The sequence below is a fragment of the Lepidochelys olivacea genome, assembly GCF_965140295.1.
Source record: "Lepidochelys olivacea isolate rLepOli2 genome assembly, chromosome: 10".
In the NCBI taxonomy this organism is placed as follows: Eukaryota; Metazoa; Chordata; order Testudines; family Cheloniidae; genus Lepidochelys; species Lepidochelys olivacea.
The window spans coordinates 49,455,709-49,478,280 of NC_140420.1; the positions used below are offsets into that span (position 1 = coordinate 49,455,709).

Genomic DNA, 22,572 nt, shown 5'->3' on the forward strand with positions numbered 1-22,572 from the left:
TCCCCAGTACCAAGGCAGGCCAGGGAGGGACAAGCACATACACAGCAGCAGCTGCCTTATAAATTATACAGTTAATGAAAACAACTTTATCACAGCGATGACACCGTCATCTGCAGCGTTTATGGGTTAATAAATTGCGTCCATGAATGAATATCTGCTGACTCATTAACTAAGCCGTAAGTGAAAGTCATTCATCTTCCATGCAGCTCCATGAAAACCAGTGTCCTGCTCCTGCCTGGGGATTCATTTTCATTTCCCTGCCTCTGGGAGAGGAGTGGGGGGAAGGAGGGAATTATTTCCTTTCCCTCATTTCCCTGCATTAGTGAACCCCTGCAGGTTATTTAAATGGTAACTTCAAAGCAGGTATGTGATCACTCTGTTTACTGCTGGAGGAGTCTCATTTTGCAGTCAGATTGAAAAGCTTCTCTGACTCAGGGGAGAACAGCAGCACTGACAGGTTTAGGATCTGCAGATCCAGCCAGCTCAGGTGAAATGACACAGGAAAGAGGCGGGGGGGGGGGGAGAGGATAGGAAAAGGGCACTTCCTACCTAGGACGTGTCGGGGTGTAGCTTATCACACCCTGCAGGGAGTTAACGGCAGCAACCGCCCCCACACGGTAAGGCAACAGCAAATCTCTTCACAGAGCTCTACGGGTGGGGTTAGAGGTTGTTATTCTGTGCAGTTACAGCTGGTTATTTATGGGGTGGTTCTTTATGGTTATCCTGGGGGTTATAAGGGGTTCTATTCTATTTGGGTTTTTATACCACTTTCATCACCATAATATCCAAGTGCCTTCCTGTACTGACTTAAGTGATGTGGCTAACGTCTGCCAAGTGTGGCTCATTCTTTCTCTCACCCCAGGGGGAGAATTGTGTGTGTAGCAGGGTGCTTTGTTTTGGTCAGGTGTATTACATGTACCTGCATTGCTCTCTGTTTATGTTGGAGAACACAGGGTGGAGGAGTGCACCGGGAGGAGAAGGTGGTGAGGTTTGTGATGATCCTGGATTCCTGGAGCAGTTCGTTCCACAGTCTGGGAGTGGCCCCTGGGATGCTCTGCACAAATGAGCTGTAAGTGGGTATTCCAGGGCGAGAGGGTGGCGTTATAGGTGACTATTCAGGGAGAAGGGCTCTAGGTGGTTATTCCAGTCCTGCTCTTCTCACGGCTGCCAAGTGACAAACTGAGAGAAAATGTGTGGGGAAAGTTGGAGCATACCATCACTTTTTGGGGGAGGTTAGGAAGGAAGAGTTATGCCACGACTGTGGAGAAGAACCCTCACTCTCCCTTTTTTTGGGTGGTGGGCGATGCCATCATTTCCCGCACTGCCTCGCTGGGATCCCTTGAGCCTATTCATGCCAGCACTGCCAGGTCATGAATAGCACTTGGTGGGGGGCCTGTGGAGGCCGTGGTGCTCCATGCTGGGAAGTGTTCTTGTGGTACAGGTTAATTCCCTAATCCAGTTAAGAAAAGCTCCATTGAATAATTTTTCTAAAAAAAAAGAGAGATTCTTTTAAATTGGTTTGTTCCACTTAAGCTGCCATTTTCTCGCAGTCCTTTTTAAATACGGTTTTTGCACAGAGGAAGTTTATGCCTATAACAGTAGCAGCTTTTAGTCTTTCATGAGTAGCTTAGCAGCAGAGCTGCCCTAGCAACAGCTCCCCTCCCTCTCCTTTCTCCATGGGAGCAATAGGGCACATGGGAGAAGCAGTGACCTCAACTCTTCTGCTCCTTACTCTGGTCAGAGATAGCCTCCCTCTTAGATCTCCTGAAGGTGGAATTTGCAATAACAAGGCTCCTGGAACTGGACACTGAACAAACCACTCATGACAGATGTGAGTCACATCATTTAATGCATAACTGGAAGGCACTCAGATACTCTGGAGATGAGCATGTATAGAATAGATAAGACATATTGAACACTATTGGCTCATTGATGTAATGCCAAGGCCCCTAATACTGCCTTTTGGAAACATGGTAGGAAGGACTAGGGCTAGCCTGGAAGGAATATCAGCTCATGTGAGAAATAAGCTCCAGCTAGTTCCTGCTCCTATATATGGTTGGGCATAGCTGCTCAAAGGATGTTTCAAACCTCTGTCTCCATCAGGATGTTAAGTTATTCCATATATTTTCATCAGATGCAAAGAAAATGGACTCTTTGAGTGGGGATTTTTTTCTGAAAAGAAGGGTTACTTTAATTAGACTCCACTGGCTAAAAGCTCTGCTTGGAGCAATTGCATCATTTCTATTCCATTAACCACCATGTATGTGAAGCTGGATTAGGGGATAACTAGACACTACTGAAGAAGGGAATAGCTGGGAATAGAAAGTAAAATCCTCTGCCCGGAAACAATCTGATATCCAAGACCCTTTGGGAAGAATGTATATCTCTCTATATCTCTATGTCATTCTTTTTCTAGTGATTATTCATGTGCATGAAAGCATGGAACTGCTAGTGACAGCTAAACCTCACATAGGAGCTCAGAGTTCATGAAGACAAATATCATGCTGTCTGGAGTGGCTCAAGACCATGCGTGCCAACCTCAGGGCAGACTGTCAAGAAGCTGGGGGAAAAACCCAAGTTGTATGTTCAATAATTAGATTTCACCCAGTAACAAATGTGAATTCCTAAAGCATTAAAACATTTTTCCCATGGGGTCACAGAGCATCCCCTAGGGAATTCCAGTCTATCTTGCCACCCAGGCAAGCTGGACTTAGTGAGATATGGTCACTTACACTGAAAATCACATCAACGTTCAGGTTACGTCCAGTCCCAAAGGATGAGTCACTTACCTCATGTCAACTGTACTTCAGATCTCAAACCAAAGACAATGCTTGTGGCCGATCTTGTAATAAACTAATTAAAAATGTATTAACCAGGAAAAATAAATGAGTTATTTACAAGGTTTAAGTAGAAACAGGTATACACACAACTGAGATACACTGTGAGGTTCCAAAAGATGATAGTAGCTGCTAGAAGTCCCTTAGGGCTAACTCAAACTAAACAGCTGACCACTCCTTGCTTACTCTCAGAAATCCTTGCCCCTCAGAGTTTCAGCAGCATAGGAATAAAAATTTCTCCTTAACAGGCATTTTTATTTTCTTCCCCCAGCATTCAAGCTAGGATGGGACAAGGGTTTGTGCACATTGCTTCCCCCACGCCCCGGAAGAAGGTATTGACAAAGTCTTTTGTCCACAGTGGTATGTCTGTAGACCTTTTGGTGGGTAGATGATACCTCTTGTGATGAGCTAGTATTTGACACTTAGTATGCTTTTTGCCTGATTGGGAGGATTTGCAGTCTTAGCAAGCATTTTTGTAGTTACAGAGTAAACATTTAAACGTTACCTTATAACCTGGGATACAGGTATAATAAAGCAAGATTAAGACATGCAGCATCCTACAAGCATTCCATAAAGTCTAAACACATTATTATAACTCTAACCTTTGTAACTGTTGTTCTTTGAGATGTGTTGCTCATGTCCATTCCAATTAGGTGTGTGCCCACCGCATGCACGGCCGTCAGAGAATTTTTACCCTAGCAACACCTGGTGGGTCAGCTATGGAGCCCCCTGGAGTGGCGCCATCATGGCGCTTGATATATACTCCAGCCAACCCAGCGCCCCCTCAGTTCCTTCTTGCTGGCTACTCCAAGAGAGGGGAAGGAGGGCGGGTTTGAAATGGATATGAGCAACACATCTCAAAGAACAACAGTTACAAAGGTGAGTAACTGTTTTTTCTTCTTCAAGTGCTTGCTCATATCAATTCCAACTAGGTGACTCCCAAGCCTTACCTAGGCGGTGGGGTCGGAGTGAAGTACTGTGGATTGTAGGACCGCTATACCAAATGCCGCATCGTCTCTGGCCTGTCGGACGATGGCATAGTGTGAGGCAAAAGTGTGTACTGAAGACCAAGTAACAGCTCTGCAGATCTCCTGGATGGCACCTGAGCCAGGAAAGCCGCCAACGAGGCCTGAGCCCTTGTGGAGTGAGTGGTGAGGGGCAGGGTAGGAACACTGGCCAGATAATAGCAAGCATGGATACAGGATGTGATCCAAGATGAGATCAGCTGAGAGGAGCCCGGGAGGTTCTTCATCCAGTCCGCCACTGCAACTAAGAGCTGGGTTGTCTTCCTGAATGGCTTTGTACGCTCATTGTAGAAGGCAAGGGCCCTACGAACATCGAGGGAGTATAGCCACTGCTCCTGACAACTGGCGTGCAATTTTGGATAAAAAAATCGGGAGAAAAATGTTCTGGTAGATATGGAAGGTCAAAACCACCTTGGGAAGAAAGGCAGGGTGAGGACGCAAATGCACATTATCTTTATGGAAGATCATGTAGGGTAGTTCTGAGGTAAGACCCCTGAGCTTGGAGACACGCCTCACCGACGTGATAGTAACAAGGAAAGCTGTTTTCCAAGAGAGGTATAAAAGGGGACAGGTGGCCAACGGCTCAAACGGGGGCCCCATGAGTCTGGAGAGGACTAGGTTAAGGTCCCATGTGGGGACTGGCTGCCACACCTGCGGGTAGAGACAGTCCAGGCCCTTAAGGAACCTACTGACCATGGGATTGGCGAAGACAGATAGGCCATTCGCTCCCGGGTGGAAAGCCGAGATGGCTGCCAGGTGGACTCTGATAGATGTCACCAGACCCTGCTGTTTCAGGCTTAGGAGACAGTCCAAAATGAGAGGCATGGACGCTTGGAGGGGGGGCATGCTGCGGTGAGTGCACCAGCGTGAGAATTGCTTCCACTTAGTCATATACGTAGCCCGAGTGAAAGGTTTCCTGCTGCCCATCAGCACTTGCTGCACCAAATGCAAACAGAGGAGTTCTGAATGGCTCAGCCATGCAGCATCCATGCCATGAGGTAGAGAGAGCGTAGGTTGGGGTGACAGAGGCGGCTGTGATCCTGAGTGATCAGATCTGGAGAAAGAGACAGTGGAACTGGAGCGTCCACAGAGAGCTCCAACAGCGTGGTGTACCAAGTGTTGTCTGGGCCACGCTGGGGTGACCAGAATCAGCCGTGTCCTGTCCCTGCGCGCCTTGATCAGGACTTTGTGCACAAGGGGAAACGGCGGGAAGGCGTAAAACAATCGGCTCGTCCATGGGAGTAGGAAGGCATCTGTGACAGAGCCCGGAGAGCAACCCTGGAGGGAGCAGAAAGCTGGACATTTCCGATTGCTGCGGGAGGCAAACAGGTCGACCTGGGGAAACCCCCACTTTCGGAAGATGGAGTAGATGACATCCGGACAGAGCGACTACTCGTGGGAGTGGAAGGACCTGCTCAGGTGATCCTCCAGCGTGTTCTGGACCCCTGGGAGAAAAGACGCCACCAGGTGAATGGAGTGGGCTATGCAGAACTCCCACAGTCGAACAGCCTCCTGACAGAGGGGAGAGGAGCAGGCCCCCCCTTGCTTGTTGATGTAGAATATGGCCGTGGTGTTGTCCGTGTGGACTGCCACACAACAACCATGCAACTGCTCCTGAAAAGCTTGACAAGCAAGACATACTGCCATCTGCATCCGAACGTTGATATGGAGAGAGAGCTCAGATGGGCCCCATAGGTCCTGCGTCTGGATGTCCCCAAGATGGGCGGCCCATCCCAGGGCTGACGCGTCTGTGATGAGGGACAAGGAGGGCTGACGAGTGTGGAAGGGGACTCCTTCACATACCACCCTGGGGTCTAGCCACCAGTGGAGGGAGGCCAGGACCCTCTCTGGGATGGTGACCACCAGGTTCAGGCTGTCTCGACCTGGGCAATAGATTGATGCCAGCCAGGCTTGTAGCGGGCAGAGCCGAAGTCTGGCATGCCTGGTCACATATGTGCAGGAAGCCATGTGTCCTAGAAGACTCAAGCAAGCTCTTTCCGACGAGGTTGGGAAGCTTTGAAGGCTCCAGATAAGACTCACTATAGTTTGGAAATGAGCGTCTGGCAGGAGGGCTCAAGCACGCATGGAGTCCAGTACTGCCCCTATGAATTCTATTCTCTGGGTCGGTTCTAGTGTCAACTTCGCCATGTTGAGAAGGAGGCCTACTCGACAAAATGTGTCTGTGACCAAGCAGAGGTGGGACTGCATCTGTTCTTTGGGGCGTCCCCGAATGAGCCAGTCATCGAGGTACGGGTATACCTGCACCCGCCATCGACGAAGGAAAGCCGCCATGACTGCCATATATTTGGTGAACACTCGAGGGGCCGTAGAAAGGCTGAATGGAAGGACCGTGAACTGATAGTGTTCGCGGTTGACCACAAAGTGGAGGAAGAGTCTTGTGCGCCAGATGGATCACTATGTGGAAATATGCATCTTTCATGCTGAGGGCAGCATACCAGTCTCCAGGATCCAGGAAAGGTATAATGGTGCCCAAGGAGACCATGCAGAACTTCAACTTTCCCATGAATTTGTTGAGTCCGCGCAGGTCCAGGATAGGCCGAAGCCCGCCCTTTCCCTTGGGGATTAGGAAGTAATGGAAGTAAAACCCCCTGCCCCTTAGCTCCCTCAGAACCTCCTCGATCACTCCCATGGCGAGGAGTGATTGAGCCTCCTGAATAAGGAGTTGCTCGTGAGAGGGGTCCCTGAAGAGGGACAGAGAGGGAGGGTGGAAGGGTGGGGAGAAAGAAAATTGGAGAGAATATCCCCTTTCCACCATGCGAAGAACCCAATGGTCCGTGGTTATGAGGGACCAATCATAGTGGAAACGAGATAAACAATTCAAGAAAGGTGGGGTAGGATCCTGAACGAGGTCTGGTACACCGTCCTCGGGCATCCCTTCAAAAGGTTTGTTTAGAACCTGCTGAAGGCTTGGATGGGCCCTGGCCCTGCCCAGATTGATGGTTGGAGGGCTTCCTCCTGCCATTACACCCCTGTCTCCTATAAAAATCCTGCCTCAGCCGAGGAGGAGGATAGAAGCATTGTGGAGGCTGCTGAGGTTTAAAGAACTTCTGCTGGGTAGCCGGTGTGTGCATGTCCAGTGACCTCATTATAGCCCTTGAGTCTTTAAGGCTTTGTAGCCTTGAGTCAGTCATGTCCGAAAACAGGCCCTCTCCATCAAAGGGGAGATCCTGCAATGTTTGCCGAAGTTCTGGTGGTAAGCCAGACGCTTGCAGCCAAGAGATACGCCTCATCGCAATCCCTGAAGAAAGGATCCGAGCGGCAGAGTCCACGGTGTCCAACAAGGCCTGCAATGAGGTCTGCGCCACCATTTTGCCCTGTTCCACGAGGGCCCCAAACTCTTCTCTGGACTCCAGAGGTACTAGCTCCTTGAACTTCAGCATGGAGTTCCAAGAGTTAAAATTGTATGGGCTCAGGAGCACCTGTTGGTTAGCAATCCAGAGCTGAAGTCCCCCCCGCCCCGAGGAATAAACTTTGCACCCAAATAGATCAAGGCGCTTGTCCTCTTTTGACTTGGGCGCCGGGGCTTGCTGACCATGCCACTCCTTCTCCTAAGGCCACCACCAGTGAACAGGGCTGTGGATGAGTGTAGAGGTAGTCATATCCCATAGACGGGACAAAATACTTCCACTCTACCCCTTTAGCAGTCGGGGGAATGGACGCGAGCATTTGCCAGATTGTTCTGGCAGTGGTCTGGATGGTCCGAATAAGAGGTAGGGCCACCCTAGATGGAGCCTCAATGGACAAAATGACGACCACAGGGTCCTCCACCTCTATAAACTCCTCCACTTGAAGGTTCATATTCCACGCCACTCTGCATAAGAGGTCCTGGTGGGTGCGGAGGTCTATCGGAGGGGGACTCGATATAGCAGTTCCCACCACTGCCTCATCAGGTGAGGATGAGGAGGAGGCCATGGGAGGAAGAGGATCATCTGGAGCCTCTTGCGGAGCTGGGCCCTGTTGTCCTGAGCCCGCGACCTCAGTGTCTGGGCCAGGAACTTGAGCTGGAGGAGGGCCTGGAGCAGGCTGGGACAACACCACAGTCCCCATGCCTCCAGGGGCAGGACGGCTGGCTGTGGCCTCTGGCACTCGCGGCTCGGCCGGGGCTGAACAAGAAGCCCCAGATGGAACACCTTGGGCCTGGTGGTACGCCCAGTGCACCCAAAAAGGCCATTGAGTGGATCCTTGAGCGGGACCTTGCTCCTGCCCCTGCCAATGTCCAGCCCCTGAGTCCACGTGGCTGTGGTCCAAATGGCAGCAGTCTGAGAAACGCGACCCTGCCTCTGACTCTGACGAACAAGAGGCAGAACATGATGGCCACAGTGGTGCTGAGTGGGTATGTGCCGAGTCACAAAGACGAGATGCTGGAGAGCGGTACCGCGATGCTGGAGACCAGTGCTATGATGTTGGGGAGTGGTGCCACAATGCTGGAGACCAGTGCCAGGACCTGGACCTAGGCCATGACAATGACCGGCGTCGGGAGCAGCGTCGGGACCATGATCTACTCCTGGACGGCGACCGGCGGACCGAATGGTGTCGAGACCAGTGCCGGCAGAAGGAGCGGTGCCGTGAGTATGACCGGCATTGCAATGGAGAGCAGTGCCGGGACTGCAAACAGTGCTGGGCCTGCGAGTGGTGTCGGGAGTGGGAACGGTGCTGAGAATGGGATTGGTGCCATGGCTCGACCAACAGTGCCAGCATGTGGATAAGAGCCGGCTTGCCCTGGGATGGTGCCACACGAACAGGTGCCGACGCCTTGGCCTGCTGAGGGGATGCCGACACTGTCATGGCAATCAGATCCCTTGCAGCCACAAAGGTATCTGGAGTAGACAGCAACTGGATCTCAACCATGCTGCGAGTCAGGGAGTCCAGTCGCACCAGACTCAACAGCTCCGCTCTCGGTGCCGGAGTCAACGGTGCCGAAGCCGCCAGTTGTGTCCCTGGGCTCTCTGCTGCAGGACGCAACTCTGTGGGAGGTTCCAAAGAGGCTGGTGCTTGTTGAGGTGGGCCAGCCTTTTCCGGTTTCCGGTGCTGCTTCTGGCCAGGCGAGTGGGAGCGGTGCCGGACCGCTGATGTCGGCTGCGGTGCCGGGGAATGTCGGTGCCATGGGTCTCTATCAGAGTCCAACCGCGGTGACGTTCCTATTGCTGTCGCCAGGGCACTGCGCACCGAAACACTTGGTGCCAGATCTTGGCATGCCGCTGGAGGCTGAGGGCTAAGAGCCGCCTCCAGGAGGAGCTGTCTTAAACGAAAGTCCGCTCCTTCTTAGTCCAGGGATGGAACCCTTTGCAGATCCTGCACTTGTCTGCTTGATGAGACTCCACCAGACACTTCAGGCAGAGTCATGGGGGTTGCCTGTTGGCATGGGCTTAGAGCAGGAACCACAGGGTTTAAAGCCCAGAGCCTTGGGCATGAGCCCAAGCAAACGACGGAGAGGAGGGAAAAACCCCTCCAACCCCACTAATACAACAACTATAACTGTAACTGTAACTATAACTAGGAACTATTAATAAACTGTGAGGAAAAAAAGCGTGAGGGAGAGCTGCAAAGCCGAACTCCACAGTTCCAACCACCGTCACGGGCAGTGAGAAGGAACTGAGGGGGCGCTGGGTCAGCTGGGGTATATATCGAGCGCCATGAAGGTGCCACTCCAGAGGGCTCCACAGCCGACCCACCGGGTGTTGCTAGGGTAAAAATTCTTCGATGGCCACGCACGCGGCTCACACACACCTAATTGGAATCAAAATGAGCAAGCACTCGAAGAAGAACTATTTTAACTTTACTAACTCACAGGTAAGAGAAACTGGTTTCCAGCTATGCATTTGCCAGTGTTCAGTGAGGCCTGGGGCCTTGGCATGAGCTGGCATCTGGTCTGCCAGCATTACAACAAGCACTGCATAAAATGCCTAGATAGAAAGGAAGCAGATACCTTGCAAGCATCCCATATTCAGTTCTTCCAATGCACCTCCATCTTGATATGCATCATCCCAGTTGCCCACTTCAAATCGTAGATGGCTATTTGTTGGAAGCATTTGTTGAGAACTCCTGGTATGGATGGTGGATGACCAAATTCTCATATGAAATTGTAATATATTATACCTGCATAAATCTGGAGTAATTCCACTGACATTAGAATTTATTCAGGTGTAAATGAGATCATAATTTTGCCTTAAGTCCTTAGTTCACTAGGGGTTTCTTGTGGCACAGTGGCTGGGCTTTCTTCAAAGTGTTCTGAAAGAAAATAACTAAAGGGGAGAGAGACAAAATGAAAGAGTAATGGTATTATTTTCTCAAAAGCTTTCTATGGGAGAGTTTATTCAGACAGCTGGGAAGGCTATCCTGTGTGCAAGGCTCTGTTTTGGAAGCTCAGAGATGAAAAACAAAATGTAAATTCAACAAGTGAATATTCATAAGATAAAAAACTTCATAAGAGTTTATATTTAGAAACCTATGCTCAAGAACACACCTCCCAAAAACAGATGTTTAGACTGGTGAACCATCCTGTTACCCGCACAATTATGCCTCCCACCCCTTCCCTCCCTGGGCCCGGAGTTCCAATAGCCCTCTATGGGTTAATGGGACTTTTTCCCAGTGAAAGACCCTTTATCACACAGTGAATATTCTTAAACATGTACATGTGTTTATTAGCAATCAACAATTCATCAGCAGAATGCACACACCAAGCGTCTAATGCTCACCACTCCCAGCAAAACAGACAGATGTCTCCTGATGGCCAGTCAGGGTCGTGTCATCTGGGGCTTCAGCTTCTACACAGACTGGTCAGGCAGGAGTTAAAACAATCTAGCCGCTTTGGTCTCCAGCTGATTCCTGGAGTTAAGTTCCAACAAGCTTGTCTCTTGACCCTTATTATATAGTTAAAATCAGGGTTTCTCTTATCTATGCTTTAACCAATTATTTTACTTAAAGCATGACTATACAATAAATTTAACCAATCATAACCCCAATGGGCTAAAACAATTTTCTAGCAACAGCAAAACCTCATAATTTCTACTTATCAGCAAAAGGAACTTTTAACAAAAACTTACACAGGCATCCAGTAAGAAACTTGCAAAAAATCAAGGTTAGCTTGTCCCTACTCCCTTCAGTGCCCATGAATCTGTGATTTCAGTGTATCTATCCCTGTTGGTAATGCTGCAGCTGCGGCTGATACTTCTCGGGCTGCCTAAGCCAAGGCCGAATTCTCCTGACTCTATAGTTTTTGTTTCCAGCTTATGGTGGCTGAACATACAAGATGGCTGCCAGGTTGTGCTACGTCCATACACAAGAAGGCTGTGGGACAGGTCAAATCCAGGCCTCTCATTACAGTCCAGACTGACATTAGCTATGAACCCTCTTATTACTGAAATTTAGCAAAGCAGTGTCTTTGGGGAGATTTCTAGCAACTGATGGGAATCCTTCCTCCATGGACAGGAACAGAGTCAGCCTAGAGTATATTTTGGTGGCCCAAATTTGCAACTTTTTGTTCCCCAACAAGCTAATAAAACAAGTTCTCCATCTTTTCTCCATTCTATTTCCTCCTTTGTGTGGCAGGGTGGGAGACATGTCTTTTGGCCAGACATTGTCCTCCTGAATGCTGCCCATCCTTTGAGGATAGGCTCCAAGCATCTAACTGCAATGCAGCTCTTCTTAGAGTCACGCCGCACTCACTGAAATATGGCACCCCACATGGCCACATATCTAGTTTATGTTTTAAGCCCCCCCTGGCAGAGTATCCACAGGCAGCTGGAAGCCACATTTGACATGGCTGGGAGGTGGCTGGCTTGAGGCTGAAACTGAGCAGAGGTGATTCTCCCTGGAAGCGGAGTGGAGAGAAGGGATGGATTTTGGAAAGCACTGGCTCAGAAAAGGATTTAGGATCATGGTGGATAACCAGCTGAACACGAACTCCCAGTGTGATTCCTTGGCTAAGAAAGCAAATGTGATCCTTGGATGTATAACCATTTTATATGGCACAAGTGAGACAATTACTGAAATGTTGCATCCAGTTCTGGTGTCCACACTTCAAAAAGGATGTTGTAAAATTGGACAGGATTCTGAACAGTGCTGCAAGAATATTTCGAGGACTGGAAAACCTGCCTTGCAGAAAGAGGCTTAAAAAGCTCAGTCTATTTAGTTTGATCAAGAGAAGGCTAAGAGGCAACTTCATCCTGGCTTAGAAGTACCTACACTGGGAAAAGATTTCTAATAAGAGAAAGCCCTTAAATCTAACAGACAAAGGCATAACAAGATCCAGTATCTGAAAGCTGAAGCTAGACAAATTCAGATGAGAAATAAGGTGCAATTTTTTAACAGTAAGGGTAATTAACCACTGGAACAGCTTACCTAGGGGTGTGATGGATTTTCCATCATTTGAAGTCTTTAAACAAAGATGGAATGTCTTTTTAAAAAAGTATGCTGTAGCTCAACCAGACGTTAAGAGTTTGCTGCAGGAATAATTCGGGGAGGCTTTCTGGTCTGTGTTACGCACGTCAGACTGGATGATCATAATGACACCTTCTGGCCATTAGGTCTATGAATCTACAAGGGTTTAGGTGGTGGATTGGCCTTGTGCTAGACCTTGGGGGAAGCGTAACAAAAGCAATACTCCGGTTTAATATCAGAGATATTCCAGTCATCATACTTAATTGGAAAAAAAAATAAATCACTGGGATGTTTGAAATATGATGAAAACAGACCAACAAGCAAACAGGAAATCAGCAAATTGTAATTTGGTGCCAAACCCTCCTTAGAGTAGCTTAGAGCCCCAGTGCTGGTGCACTGTCTACGTTGCCACTTTACGGCGCTGAAACTTGCATTGCTCAGGGGACTGGTTTTTCACACCCCTGTTTCAGTGCTGTAAAGTGGCAGTGGAGACAAGGCCTAAATCAATATTGTGCATCTTAGCTATTATAACACATCTCTGAATGCTCCCGTGGAAGTGTGTGTGTCGGTTCCTCTGTGAAACTACAGTACAGTGGCTGGAAGGATTGCAAGGCTCATGGGACTGGTCTGTAGAGCTAGTTTTTAACTACACTATGGGTTGCTGAGTTGTAGCTGGTCTGGGTTGATAGGGATTGAAGGTAAAATCCTGGCAAAATTCTCATTGACTTCAGTGGAGCTAGGATTTCACTCTGAATGTTCTTACTACCTGTCAGCTCTGTGGTGGCCTCCATGAGATGAATTGATGGGGTCAACCAAGTTCTTGGACTGTGGAATTGGTGTTGTGGACACTTGTCCCTAGCACATATGGCAGTTCTAGACCAAGGAACGAAAGGGCCTGGAAGGAAGCTGGCATTACCGTCACTCATGTATTGTTTCCAAAGACACCTGCCAGTCACCAGTGTCAATCTGGCACCTGACACCACCACATAATTCACTTTTAAGAAAACTAGGATTTTGTTCAATCCTTGGCCCTCACAAGGCCGTTGTGTTCGCATCACCTGTGTTCTGGTATCATTTCTACAGAAAAAGCATTGTTCTGGCCTGTTAATCATTGTCTGTCACAACTTTATTAACACTGGACTCTGCCCCAATGCCCTTCAACTCAATCAATGAAGAGAACCCCAACCAAAACGCAACCATCTCAGCATCCTCCTCCCTCTTCCACTCAAACCTAATGTAATTTTCTCTTTTATCTGCCACTTCACTCTGCAGCGCTGCCCTATGTGACTTACTCTGGCTTTACATTATTGTGAAATCAGAATCAGGCCCCCCAAGTCCACTACCTCTATTGGCCATCTGTCCTCTTTTCTTTTCTAATAAAACAACAGTCCTGTTCTCTACACTTGCCATTTCCTTCTGCCCAACCTTGACCCCAGAATCCCTATTTTATCCTGCCCTACCCCAATTCAGCTATGGATGGATTTAGTTGGGATTGGTTCTGCTCTGGGCAGGGGGTTAGACTAGATGGCTTCCAGAGGTCCCTTCCAACTCTGTTATTCTATGATTCTATGTTATCTGTATGTTGCCTCACACTGTAACTTACAGCAGAGTTTAATTGAATTTGGCTATGCAGACTGCAATGGGCCATGAAGCATTTTGTGATCCTTTTGCATAGTGTTGTTTGCACCAGAGTAAATTGTATTTGTACATAAGAATCCCTTCGCAGAGAGGATCTTGAAACCGTTTACTGAGCCATGTATAGGCTGAAGAGAACAGGAAGTTTATATAGTGACCAAGTGACTCAGACAGAAGAGGAAAGTTCCAAATAGAGGACACTGCACAAATACAAGAGCAACCTCCAGCTGTGAAGAGTCACGAGGAGAAAGCAAATATTGAAGGTGAGAAGGGACATCAGAGCAGATGGAGAGGAAATCAGAGAGTGTGCATGTACTGAGACCATGGAAAATGTAGGGACAGAATCCTGCCCTTAGTTACACTTATGCAACCACACTGAAATCAGAGTTATATGAGTCCAAGGGCAAGATTTGGCCCTAGAAATCCAGAAAATCAGTATTGAATTGGATTTAGAGATGGATCAGCCAGTGGAAATGGTACCTGATGGGGGTGATGTAATCTTGCTTCCTGGAGGAAGGGAGTAGTCTCTGAAATTCACAAAGCAGGGATCTAATCAAAGCCACCACAGAAGGAATTACCATAGTCATGATGAGAAAACATAATGTTGGAGGTGAGGCAAGCATGTCTAGGCATCACTGCAAGCTCTGTGGGCGTGCTGGAGATGTCTATCACTACTTCCACCTTCCTCAAGTTGCTGCTTATGCAGGCAGTAAAATCACTGCATAAATCCCAGAGAACAAACTGAGTTAGCACCCCATTAAATACAATGGAATTTCAATGCAAGGAAGGGACATGCCCAGATTAAACTACCCATGGAGGAACCGGCCCATGGGTAAAATATATCAGCTACACTGACTGATGGCTTAAAAAAAGATCTGAGATGCTTGGGAGTGAATTTTACAAAGAAGAATTTCCACGAGGTAAGAAGGGGATGTGTTCTTTTGAAATGTGCTTAAGCAGCACATATATTTTTGCCATGCACGTTCTTTCTACAGTGGGGCAAGCACCCCAGGGAATTTAGCCAGGAATTTCTATTTACTGTATTTCCTGTTATCAGTAGAATGATTTTCCTATTTCCCACACAGATAAAGATCTTTAGTTTACAGCTCCAGCTTGTTGACCTTGTCAATATTTCAACCTAGCCTGGAAATTGGTCCCAGAGAGAGGAGCATTGTTCTTTTTTTCTGTTCATTTCATAGAGGAGAAGATCATTTAAAACACATTTATTTCTAATGTTGTGTCTTACTTTTTACACAGCCAAGACTCCCACAGTTGTGAGCTCCTCTCCACACCTGGCACTCAGATGTTCTCCTTCCAGCAACTTCTCAATGGAAGGCTTAGTTTGTTGTAAAGGATGAGCTTTTCCACAGCTAGCGCTCCTGTACTATTCCACAGCATAACTCCTGGCTGTGAAAGCAGTAACAACGTGCATCCTCACCAAGGCTTCCTTGTGTCATGCTGGAACACCATTCCAGCACCCTTTTTGGGAGCCATAACACCGTTCTGGTACTTTCGGTACTATCACTTCCCGGAAGTGCATTCCAACATTTCTTTTGTTAGGACTGGAGCACTGCACCTCGCAGCCAATTCTCCTACATTATTTCCCTTTCCAGTAGCTGTGGTCTCTCAGCACAGCCTCTGTGTTACCAACTCTCACGATTTTACTGCAAGTCTCACTACATTCGGAGCTCTACGCTTTTGGAGTCCTGTGAGGACATGACATTAGCTTCTTTAGTTTTAAAAGTAAGTGACTAGTTGCACTCCTGGTTGCATAGAAAACCTTGAAACCCATTAACTCTAAAGGCTCCAAATCCAGAAGGCAAATAAAAAGACCCCTTAATTTATTATCTTTTAAAAAAATTCATGATATTTTAAGCCAATCTCTTACTGCTTTTGGGCTTGACTCATATTTTTTGAATGCCTGGGACTGGCTATCCTGTAACCTACAACAACCCCCCAGAAGTTCTTGCTTGGACAGGCTGCTCAGGCTCTCGCTCTCTCTCTCTCTAGCTGTGGTAGTGCAGTAAACTTTGTATGAGCCCTCTGACGTGTGCTCTTACTCTTTGTATGGCAATGCAGTAAATTTTGTACATGCCCTGCACGAGCACCAGCTGTGTATAGAACGCAGGATGATATTGCAGTATCAGATGTTGCATGGCTTCTATTAGAGAGATCTATGCACCCACAACTCCTAATGGTTTTCTTTTGTTTATCACAGCCCTGATAGTAAAGGAGCTAGAGAGGGGGAAAACCTGTGACTTTCCACCCTGCTGGCTGTTGGCACGTTATTTAGTACACCTGAGACAAGAAAATTTCCCCCAATTTTTAGCCAACTGGAAATATTATCACACCCACCCCTTTCAGGCAAGATGACGACTTCACAAGGACATTTAGACATTCGGGTTCACTTGCCGTGCTGGAATTTCCCTGTAATACAGAAACATCTGTCCTTCTCCTAGCATCTTGAAGCAGAACAGGAATAGGAAAACACACCAGCTGATCTTCAAATAGAATGACTGTCTATCTAGAACAAAAGTAGGGGCTTGATTTATGTTTTGAGTGCAGCCGTGAATTAGTAATCTAGTAACAGTAATTTTCACTCCACCTCAGTTATGCTATATTAGGAATTACCATTAGAGGGCACTGCCTCTCCCAGTAGGAATTAGGTTCATTTCTTTACATAAACATAGATTTCAGCCATCTGGAAATGTGCATTTATCACAATTGTGAAATCCTGAAGCTGGTGTGCAGCAAGAATTCCACTTTCACATTTGTTACATTTTCCTCTCAAAAGCTCTTCAGGAATGTGTGGAATTTGGACATCTGAGACCAGACATACACACGCAGAGTAAAAACTCCCACTTCTCAAATGTCTCTAAATCAGCAATGGATGATCATGAACTTCATGGAACATTACAGATTTTATTCCTTTGCTCTCCTCCCCTCTTCTCCTCCTCTACCCCTTTTTTAACTAGCAGATTTGAAGAAGGTGGGGAAAATTCCCATCCTTTGGGGGGAGGGATAGCTTAGTGGTTTGAGCATTGGCCTGCTAAACCCAGCGTTGTGAGTTCAATCCTTGAGGGGGCCATTTAGGGATCTGGGCCAAAAATTGGAGATTGGTCCTGCTTTGAGCAGGGGGTTGGACTAGACAACGTCCTGAGGTCCCTTCCAACCCTGATATTCTATGATCACAACATCTATGAAAAGCACAAGAAGTTCAGCTCTGGGCTGCATTCTCCTTCTCCTCCACAGAAAAGAAGAAACAGGCAGGCCGCTTTTGGTAGAACTTGGTCTAAATTATGTGTAAATTGGAATGCCAGGGACACTGGTTACTAATATGTGTAAAAGACAAAGACCCCTCTCCCCATTCTGAGTCAGCTTCATACCTGCCAGAAAGCTGGATGTCTTTAAACATCCACATTTTTCCCTCCTACAGCTCTTTTCTTAGCTAAACCATCAGTGGAATGCGCTTGGAGAGTTATAATCTTTTATGCATAGTGTCAACACCATCCAGAACCAATTTACACAAGGATAACAACTAATGGCATCTGTGCTGCTGCGTCCAAGAGCAAGGGCAGCATTTCTGAAGAGGCAACTTTCCTGGAGAAGGATTGGGCCCAGTTAGGTTTCCAGAGCTTTCCCATGCCCCAAGGCTCAGGCATCCTGCGGCCTTCTACCTTGGATGTACTTCCTGCGTCCCTCCCCCATTCAGAACTGCTTCCCTTTTTCATTCAGAAATTGAGGAGGAAACAAAACAAAAAACACCTCAGCAGGAATTTGAAGTGTCAGACAGGAACCAAACTTCCTCTGAGAAGGGATGAAAGGGCCACTGCTGCTGTTATGGTTTATTTTGGACGGTTGCGAGGGGAGAAAGAGGCCATTGAGAGACAGCTCTAAAACTTCAGGATGGGATTTACTTGCAAGTGCCCTGGGTTGAAGGGTTAATTATTTCAAATAAATTAGATGAGGGAACTCTCTCCAGGTGTACCACTAGAGTAGATTTAATAAAATGGGTGGTGTTCACATGGGATAGGCACAAGGGAATCCCCCACTGGTATCATCCCATACTGAAATTAACTACACCCTCCTTCTTGGAGTCCCCAAAACAGAGGGCTGGTTGCTCGTCCAGTGTAAGCTGGCAGAGTTCCATTGATCTGATGAAGCGATGCCTAGTTATGTCAGTAAAGCATCTAGCCCAGAGAATCGGAAAAGTGAAATGCTTTGTACGTTTGCCATGTAAACTCCTTGGTAGAAAGAGAGACTTTCAGCCCGCTGAGTAACACGTTTCTACTAAATTAGAAGGCCTTTTACTCACTAAAGCCGAGTTCTGAGACAGTGAAACCACCAATATGTGAACAGTAAAGGGAGAGTCGTTATTTACTCAGTGTGAGGAGCTAGCTGTGTCATCTACAGTGGCAGGGAAAACACAGATACCCTAAGTCACTGTATAGTCATTTATACAGAGCAAAGCGCGTGTTCTCTGACACCATTGGGTAGCATTCTGCACCCCCTTGGCACAGGTGTAAATGGCTGCACAAAGGGTAGGGCAATAAAGAATCAGGCCCAGAATACCGAAGTCTTCCCTAGACAGGTGAGAGGGAGGTTGACTGTCAGCAAATTGCTTAAAGGTTTGTAGTGATGGCAATGAAGTCAAAACATCTGCTGTGTTAGCATCGGGGGGATCGCAAACCTCTTTTTGTATTTATTTTTTTAAAAGCTTGCACATTTCTCTTTCTGTAAATATTGTGTAGTGGAAGGTACTAGACTGAGTATTTATCCAGAACTAGAGTAGCAGCCATGTTAGTCTGTATTCGCAAAAAGAAAAGGAGTACTTGTGGCACCTTAGAGACTAACCAATTTATTTGAGCATGAGCTTTCGTGATGCATCCGATGAAGTGAGCTGTAGCTCAGGAAAGCTCATGCTCAGATAAATTGGTTAGTTTCTAAGATGCCACTAGTCCTCCTTTTCTTTTCATCCAGGACTAGAGATTAACATCTTTTAAAATTAAAAATATTTTCTCAGTTTGCCAAAGGATGAAGATTTTTTTCCTTGTATGTGGTCTGAAGACCCCGTTCCAGTTTTGCTAATCAGGCAGGAACCTCATTTTGTAGCGTAATTAGGTAACAACATTTTTTTTTTCCCTACTGAACCTTTCAAATCTCAGTTTAGATTGTGACTAATTTATTACTTGTATTGCAGTACTAGCACCCAATGGTCCCCCTCAGGATCTCACTATTAGGTATCTTACAAACACATAGGAAGATACAGTCCCCGCCTCAAAGAGCTTAGAACAGAGGTGGGCAAACTATGGCCCACGGGCCACATCCGGCCTGTGGGACTATCCTGCCTGGCCCCTGAGCTCCCGGCCGGGGATGCTCGCCTCCAGCCCCTCCCCCGCTGTTCCCCTACCCCGCAGCCTCAGCACGATGCGACGCCGGCCCTGTGGCCGGCGTGGCGTCGCTCCTGCCAGGCAGCACGGGCAGTGTGGCTGGCTCTGGCATGGTAAGGGGGGCGGGGGATCCCGGGGGGCAGACAGGGAGCAGGGGGCAGTTGGATGAGGTGGAGGTTCGGGAGGGGGAGGCGCGGTCAGGGAACGGGGGGTTTGGATTGGCATGGGAGTCCCATGGGGCCTGTCAGGGGTTGGAGGTGTGGATAGGGGTCAGGGCAGTCAGGGGACAGTGAGAAGGGGGGTTTGGATAGGGGGTGGGGTCCCAGGGGGCAGTTAGAGGCAGGGGTCCCTGGAGGGGGCAGTCAGGGGACAAGGAGCGGGGGAGAGGGGTTGGATGGGTTGGGGATTCTGAGGGGGGCAGTCAGGGTGCGGGAAGTGGGAGGGGGCAGATAGGGGGCGGGGGCCAGGCTATTTGGGGAGGCACAGACTCCACTACCCAGCCCTCCATATAGTTTTGCAACCCCGATGTGGCCCTCGGGCCAAAAAAAGTTTTCCCACCCCTGGCTTAGAAGGTAAGGCCTTGATCTTGCAAGGTGGACAACCTGCACTCACAGGAAGTCCATGGGGACATGCCCATGTAGATTAGCTTGCAAGATACAGAATAAATTTAAGACAAGGCTCAACAAGTCTGAGTGTAACAATATGAGGGAGTGGGTGAAGAAAGGATGGGGGTATCAATGGTATGGTCACATCTGTACATAGATGAATAGCATGCACAGCTTAATGGGTTTCAAATCATACTAAAGTGTTCTTCATTTAAAAACCTCTCCCTATTCCCACTTTTTTTTTAAAAAACTGTGCCTCTTATTTTAAGCCTCTGTTTCTATATTTCTTTTTAAATCACTACCTATCTCTGTTTCTGGGTTTCTCTAATTTAAAAATAATAGCTAGGTGTGTTTTGTTTTTTTAAACTACTGCCTCATAGCTTTTCTAAGATATTTTCAAACTCCATATGGCACTTATCCTACTAGTATCTGGGGACACAAGTGACTTTATAAACACGAATAGGCCCACTCAACTTGATGGAACCACTGACATGTATATAAAGTTAATCGTGCTTAAATCTTGTAGGACTGAGGCCTAAAATCCCAGCAAAACTAACCGCTTATGCATGACGCCATGCGACGCCCTCTGCACACTGCAGTGCACACAGCCTCTCATCTTTCGCCCTCCTCACACTTCCCCATCCAAGATGCAGTGCAAAGGTTAGTGAAGAGTCCAGCTGATGTAACAGTGATGAGGGAAGCAGTGGTTGGTGCTCACCTGGTGATGGTGAGGCAGGGGAACTGAGGTAGCTGGAGACGGGTGAAAGGAGGTCAGAGAGGACCGTCTGTCAACAGGGAGTACACAAGGGTTCTGTGTTGATTATGGAATGTACAATATGCAGTAGCTGGAGAGGTACAGCTCTGTCCCACTGCTGGGGTGGGGGATGTTCTGATGCCATCTTAGGGGTTTCGCCATCCCTTTGAAAGTGCTGCTACTTCTCTCCCTGCCCTATGAGAAAGGTGCTTCATTTTTGGTTTTTACCAAAAAAACCAACACCTGGGTTTTACAAAAGCTATGATTCAGTTTGTACCGACTTTTCACCTGAAGTTTAGACCACTCCATTACAAAATTATCCACTCCAGTACATAAAAATACTCATTTTGTTAAGAAAATCCAATACATTAGATTGATGTGTTTATGCTAATAATAAATTAGTCTAAGTATAAATGTTAAAACAAGGCAACGCAGCGGAAGATACACACACGCAAGTGCGTGCCCATATGTATGTACTCGATGAACTTCATGAAGTAAACCACAGCACTCAAATGTTTTTACTACTCTTACTTTTCTCTATTTGTTCCTTTTTTCTGTCCTCCCATCTCCCTGCATTAACCCCAGTATTTCACCAGAAAACAGAGAAGTTAATTTTTTGCACCAATTTTTACCCATTTTTAATTTTTTGTAATAAACACAGATAAAGTCCCTGGGAAATTTTAAGCAAAATAAAAACCAAAATAAAGGGCTTTTCATATAAACACCACCACACAAACAGGGGTATCCTTTCCTTGTATCGCAGGAAACAGGAATTTCTTCAAAGAGTAGTTTATCACCTCATTATTAAGTCATTGACTAAATTAGATCCTTTGCACCACTAAGATCTTCTTACTAGGATACAGATTCATACAAAATCTTCAAAATTTAATAATGAGCATGTCACACCTAAGGTTATAAAGTTGGTGGACCACTGCCTTCTGGCTACAGGTTAAGTCAGATATGATAAATCCATGTTGTGTTGGCCCTGCATCAGAGTGAACCAGAAGTTAGAGATGGAAAAAAACTATTTGACCACTCAGACCAGTGCAGGCTTGAAATGCAGATCAAATTTGTATTAGCATCAGTTCAGAGGAATCAGCCATCAACACCATTTTCAGCCTCTTTTCACCTCTAAGTAAGGCTGAGGAGTTTAGGACAGGAAGCCATATGTTTGCATAAACATCCCATTCTCCTGTGTTGCAGTCACCTTTTCCTCTTGACTTCCCTTAAAAGCTGTGCTTTAGCAAAGTCCCAGCTGCATCTGCTTGCCATTACTTGTCTATAAATATTCAAACTTCCAACATCTTCTTTGGCACACATACATAAATGCACCCTCACTGTGCTAGTCTCCACACACCAGTTTATAACAATCGAACAGGTTGGCGATAGCACCAGATTTTAAAAGCTTTGGCCCTTCACTTGCCGATAGCTCCCAGAGTCCAATTTTCATACCTTTACACAGCCATATACCTCATCCGCGCTTACATTAACCAAAGAGGCCAGTGCCAGGTGTTAGTCCCTGGACACTGGTTTCAGGGTCTGACTTGGCCAAGGCCACATCAGTTCTCTTACTAATTAGTGGACGCAGACACCTGACTACATATACCAGGTGGTGAACTCCACTTACACCCAGTAAATCTGCAGTTTTTGCAATTAACAAGGCAGTTCCTGAATTTGACTAGGAAATCCCAAAGATTAAAAAGATAAAATATCCAATGCTCTCAGCAATGAGGAAGGAAGAGACAAAATGATCCACTGGTCAGTGAGAGATCATTACAGAAGAGCTGAAGGATAACCTTTAACTCTAACTGGACGGAATGTATTTCAGGCTCCAAAGAATACAGCTGAACTCATGCGAAGTGTAAAAAATACCTCACTTGAAATCTCATCTACATTACTGACAGGAAACTGCCTGCGGAACAGGAA

At 47.1% G+C, this 22,572-nt stretch overlaps 1 long non-coding RNA gene across 1 annotated transcript; it reads left to right on the top strand.

The window, feature by feature from the left end:
• The first annotated feature begins 267 nt into the window (after positions 1 to 267).
• LOC311526997 lies at positions 268 to 2,830 on the top strand. Its single transcript, XR_014713216.1, has 3 exons — positions 268 to 363; positions 954 to 1,069; positions 2,417 to 2,830. It is a non-coding gene; the product is annotated as an uncharacterized lncRNA (long non-coding RNA).
• The last annotated feature ends 19,742 nt before the right edge of the window (positions 2,831 to 22,572 follow it).